The 5,914-nt window shown below is 56.9% G+C and overlaps 1 pseudogene; it reads right to left on the bottom strand.

The window, feature by feature from the left end:
* Positions 1–1,316: 1,316 nt before the first annotated feature.
* LOC131589775 (serine/threonine-protein kinase pim-1-like) lies at positions 1,317–5,523 on the bottom strand (annotated as a pseudogene).
* Positions 5,524–5,914: the final 391 nt, after the last annotated feature.

Consider the following 5,914-nt stretch of genomic DNA (forward strand, 5'->3'; position numbering starts at 1 on the left):
GCCAGCTCCAAGCAGCACTGGGAATCTAAACTCTATCAAACCCCAAATCCTTTAGAAGATGTCCTTCCTTCTCACCCTGTGAATGAGCTGCACATTCCCTTTCAAACATTCAGGGGTTTCTTAAAGATGCAAACTCACACTTACAGCTTTTTGCTCTGGTTTGGAAGTGCAGAAGGGCGATTCTTCATCCATCAGCTCCAGACTGCACTGCCTCAGGAACACAGCAGTGGCACTTCTAGAGGAGGAAGAGAGTGCAATTGCACAATTCCAGCCAAAAAGAAAGGAAGAGTGGGACATAGAAAACATCCTGTGCAGATGCAGGCATTCTGCTGGGACTGTGGAGAGTTTGGGTTCTTGCCAATTGGATGTGTGTCCCTAACTGCAATCTCTTGGCCTGCAGGAGAGTCTCACTCACCTGCAAAAGCAGAAAGCTCAGGCGGTGTGCTGGGAACAGGCTCGTGTGATGCAAAGCTGTCAGAGCAATGTGAGGGCAGACTGAGCCCAGCTGTGCCTGGGGCTGAGCCCAGCAGAGCCGTGGCAGAGCCCAGAGCAGCCTCAGCATCCGCAGAGCCCGGCTGCAAGGAGAGAAACCAGAAACCGCCTGTCAGCTGAAGGCTCCTGTCCCCTTGTCCCAGCCACCCGCGGTGCCCAGGCCATGCTGGCCGTGCTCAGAGCTGGGCCCAAAGCTGCCCATCACTGCTGCCTCTGGGAGCAGAGCAGGAGGGCAGGACATGTGCCCAGCCTGCAGCCAGCCACGACAGATCCAGTCCCTCAGCAGCTGCCCAGAGACAAAAAGCAGTTTGGCAGCCAACTGAAGAATTGGTTGCATCCAGCCCAGCCAAGGGGGGAACCTTTGGTGCTGGCCAGGCTGTGCCATGCCCAGATCTGGGAGCATCCCCTGGCTGTGGACTCACCTGCAAATTGGGCGTGGAGCGAGTCTTTGAAGAAGACATGCCAGAATTGAAATCCATCATCTTCAGCTGGCCAGATGGAGGAAGAGATTGCCATCCTTGAGGTTGCCCTTGGTGTATCCAGCAGAAGCCCCACCTGGTAACAGCTTCTCCAGGGGCTCCTTCTCCTTGCCTATGGGCCAGACCAGGCTGTCAGTGCTCTGTCCAGGGTCCCAGCCATCAGTGGAGCAGACAAGCAAAACCAGGGAGAATGGTGGCCACCAGTGCTTGCCACACCAGGTGTCCAGCTCAGCTCCAGCCCAAGAGCTGTGTGTTCCCTTCTGATGAGCCCTGCTCAGAGCTACAGGCAGGACAAAAACAGCCTGGTTTGCTTTGCCCCCGATTGCCAAGAAATGTGTGGAGCTGTTACCTGCCAGGCCCCTGGATCCAACTGTGCATGTGGATCTCTCCCGTCTCCTAGGGCAGATGAACACCCTGCATCCAAGGATCGCGGAAAAGGTCTTCTAAGGATGGCCTGTCCAAGGGTTGCATGGACAAACACCTCTTAATAATATCTTGGCATTCTGAAGAGAGAAACCAGGAATCAGCAGTCAGTTGGAGAAGTTGCCACCCCCTTCCAGTGCCCAGGCCATGCTGGGTGTGCCCAGAGCTGGGCCTAAACTTCCCCATGGATTCACTGTTTGCAGGAGAGCAGGACATGTGCCACCTCCTCAGCAGCTGCCAGAGCAGGATGCTCATGAGCCCGCTGCTGTCTCCCAAGCCCGGTGTTCCCCCTGTGCCCAGAGATGAGGATTCACCTTGGGAGAGCCGTCGTGGGAACAAGATCCGTCCCCAGATCATCTGCTGGCCCCTCATGAATGGGTGCTTCCCTATGACCAGCTGGTACAGCAGGAGGCCCAGGGACCAGATTGTTGCTGCCTGGCCATGGTAGCGTTGCTGGTGGATCCACTCAGGTGGGCTGTAGGACAGGGTTCCTGTGGAACACAGATGGAGCTCATCAGGGAGATGCTGCTGCTCCCAGAGCCTCGCCCCAGCATCCCTGGGCATGTGGGGGCTGCCCCAGCGGCACACGGGGTGACCCACTGCCCTCTCACCAGCACCTGGGACTTGGCTACAAACCCAGGGCTGGAAAAGAAGCCACTGCTGCTGGAAGAGGGCAGCAGAAGCACTGGGGAGGCCCAACCATGACAAGCAAATAAAAACCCACCCCATGGCAGAGAAAAACACACTCTCCTCCCTGCCTGCATGGCCTCCAAAAAATTGTTAATAAGCCAAGGCAAACATGGGGAGCAGAGGAGTTCAAGCCCTTCCTCGCTGACGCACCAAACTCTCTGGGGCATGGGGTCAGACCCCTGCCCTCTGCTACCCCCATGGGGGTTTTTGTCAGGCTGGCTGTCCCAGCCCCAGACCAGGGCACAGTGGGTGCTGAAGGCTGTTGGCAGGGCTGGGAGCTGGCCCCCCTCACACCCCCATTCAAATCAATTTGGCTCAAGCATTAATCCCCTCCCGGCAGCAACACGGGGAATCCCCGGTGCCACACCCAGGCTGGACCATGAGATGGCCAGGAGCATCCCCTGCCAGGGCTCACCTGCAAACTGGGTGTAGGCTGTGTCTTGCAGGAAGGCGCCACAGCCAAAGTCGATCAATTTCAGCTCCCCTGTGGCCAGGTCGAGCAGGATGTTCTCTGGCTTGATGTCCCTGTGCAGGACCCCGCAGCTGGTGCAGTGCTGCACGGCCTCCAGCAGCTGCCTAAACAGCCCCCGCGCCTCCTCCTCCGGCAGGAACCTCCGCTCCGCCAGCAAATGCGAGAGGTCCTGGCACCGCTCTGGACGCTCCAACACTAACACGAAGCTGTCGGGGAGCTCAAGCCACTCCAGCAGCTGAATGACTGCAGCACAGCCAGAGGACACCCTGTCCAGCAGCACGATCTCCAGGGGAGCACGGGTGCCGTCGGGCTGCGGGAGGAGCACGGTGCTGTCAGTGGGGCTGAGGCCTGCCAGGGCTCTGGGACCCCTCAGCCAGCCCGGGATGCTCTGCACACCTCGCTCACCCCCACACCCGCTCTCCCCGCAGGGCTCTCGGCGGCTCGCACCCTGCCGGGCCCCGGCTCATCCCTGCCCGGCACGCCCCGGCTTCTGCCGCTGGCCCCGCTCACTCACCAGCTCGCCCCAGAGCCGGACGCGATCCCGCGGCACGCATTTGATGGCTACCTGTGAGCAAGGAGCAGCAGAGGGTTGAGCTCGCTGCCCGCCCCGCCGCGCCCCCGCCATCTCCTCCGCCCCCTCCTCCTCCTCCTCTGCCCACCGCTCACCGGGGCACCGTCCAAGAGTCGCGTGGCCGCGAAGACGCTGCCGAAGCCGCCGCGCCCCAGCAGCGGGCCCAGCTTGTAGCGCTGCTGCAGGGCCTCCTGCGCCTTCCCTGGCGGCGAGTCGCGGCCATCAGCGCTCGGCCCGGAGCCAGGAACGGCCCCCGAGCGCTCCCCGACCTCCCCGGGCCGGGCATCCGCAGGCGTTCCCTCATTGGAACGCGGCAGCGGCGGCTCGGGGCCAGCGGCCGCGCTGCTGAGCGGCGGAGCTCGGGCCGGGGAAGCCGCAGCGGAGGCGGCGGCAGCGGCCGCGCCGCCTGTGTCCTCCGCGGGCCCCGGGAGGAGCCGTGGCCGGGGGCAGGGCCGTGGTCGGGGTCGGGGCCGGGGTCGGGACCGGAGCCTGCATCGGGGCCGGGGCCGGGATCGGGCCAGGCGGAGCCAAAGGGCAGCGATTCCGCCCCAGCCCCAGGCAATGATGCCCGCCCAGCAGCGCCAGCGCCAGCACAGCCAGAGCCGGGCGGAGGCGAGACCACGGCGGGACGGCCGCGGACATCGCCGGGGCCGGGGCCGGGGCCGGGGCAGCCCCGCAAGGGCCCGTGGGCGGGGCCGGGGGCGGGCCGGGGGCATGGCCCGGGCGGGCACAGGGAGAGGGAACCTGGAAGAGGACGGGATGCAGGTAAAGGGAGACCCGGAGGGAATTTGGGACAGTGGGAAAAGGAGAGGAGAGATAGAAAATGATAAATTTGCTGCTTTCGCTGCTTCCACTGCTGCTGCTGCCGCCGCTGCTGCCGCTGCCGCTGCTGCTGCCGCTGCAACTGAAGCACCGGGACCGTTTGTCCCCGTGTCCGTTTGTCCGTTGCCCGCTCGGCCCCGCCCCGAGCCCCGCGCTCCCCGGGCAGCCCCTGAGCCTGGCCAAACACGGGAACTTTCCCTTGTTGAGCCAAGAGCCAGAGTCTTGACTCCTGCACAGGGGCACAGGAATGCCCTTGATTGCTGCTGTGCCTCGTCCCTGCTGAGGGTCAGACACCATCTGAGCACATTCCCTGAATGCAGAAGTTGTACCTGACCCAAGCACTGCACTTGTGTCTCCAGCATTGCTTTCCAATTAAACAGGGGAAGGCAAACTGCGTATAGCTCATGGTATTTTACAGTGTCTACAACTTGCCAAGTCTCAGATCTTAGAGGTGAGATCCATGTGGAATGAATGGGATGGAGAAAGTACAAGATGGAAAAGGGAAACCTAAAAATAAATAGAGAAAAATAGAGAAAAACATATTGGTTGTTTCTTTTGATTTTATTTTCATTTCATAAAAAAGTTGTTTCAATTTTCCCAGAATCTTCTCCCCAGTCCTTTCTGTTCCTTCCAAAAACCTGTCCTGGAGAAGAAGGCACAGCTCCTGTCACAAGATGTGTCCCCAGCTGCAGCTTCTCTTGGCTTCCCACACAGTGACTGCAGCACAACTCTTGCAGCAGAGCAGGACAAATGTTTGAAGAACTTGACAACTTGTTCTTTCTTTTCCTTCTGGACAGTGGAGTTGTGCCATTGGTAAGGTTTTCACTGTTCCTCTTCTAGCCAAAGAAAACATGATGAGGTACCAGGAATTGTTAGGGAATACATGCCTGGCTGAATGTGGAGAAAGAATCTCCAGAGCCTGCAGCCAGAAGTGGAGAGCTAATCATTCCAATAGCCCCATGGACATCTTGAAAGTGATCTGGAATGTGAAGATGGGCTGACAGAGGGAGTTTCTTTCTGTGTTTAGTTTAGATGATTCTACATCTCTTGCAGTGGTAGAAATCAAGAGCACAATCAGTTGATGAGAAGCATCAGAACATGATAAGCTGGACCTCTCAGTGGATGACAGAAAGACTGTGAAAAGGAGAAATGCAGGGAATGACTTGGTGAACTTTGTGTGTAAGAAGGGTCATTTTTTCCTAATCATTCCCAATTCATTGCCTTTGCTTCTATCCTTTTAAAAAGGCCAATTGCATCTCAGATTCCCCATGAAATGAGAACCCTGAGCTTGTGGGACTGCCTGAAAGGTGCCCTGTTCCTTTTTCTTCTGCTGCTCGGAAGAAACAATGAATTGAGTTGGGAAGTTCTGGTATTTCTTTCTCCTGCTGGATTTCTTCATTTTATTTGCCACTGCAGAGGCAATTTCTGTGATGGCCTCTGTCAGTTGATTCTATTTCAGCAGCAGCAGCAGCAACAGGGCTGTGTTTGAGCACTGCAAATGTGACCTGTGTGGCTTTAATTCTCCTTGACTTTGTGCTCAGGGACTTGGGAGCATTTTGATCTCTACTGATCATGATGCCGGAAACAAAAATCCTGAGTTCCCTGTAACAAAAGCACAGTGGGTAGCACTGATTGAAAGAGGCAATTGCAGTTGTATTACTAAAATTCAAGTGGCAAGCAGAAGAGGGGCAAGAGCAGCTTGGATCTACAACTGCCAAGGCAAATGTAGATTAAATAATTTTGTGGGACTTTTCTAGAATTTTGTGGGATTTGAGAAAATTTAAATAATTTTGTGGGATTTTTCTGGAATTTTGTCGGATTTTTGTGGATTTAGTGAAATTTGCAGAGATTGTGTGGGATATTTCTGGAATTTGGTGGGGTTTTGAGAAGATTTAGGCAATTTTGAGGGATTTTTCGTGATTTTTTTGGGATATTGAGAGAATATTGTTGGATGCTTCTGGAATT

Source organism: Poecile atricapillus, chromosome 30 (genome assembly GCF_030490865.1).
Source record: "Poecile atricapillus isolate bPoeAtr1 chromosome 30, bPoeAtr1.hap1, whole genome shotgun sequence".
Lineage (NCBI taxonomy): Eukaryota > Metazoa > Chordata > Aves > Passeriformes > Paridae > Poecile > Poecile atricapillus.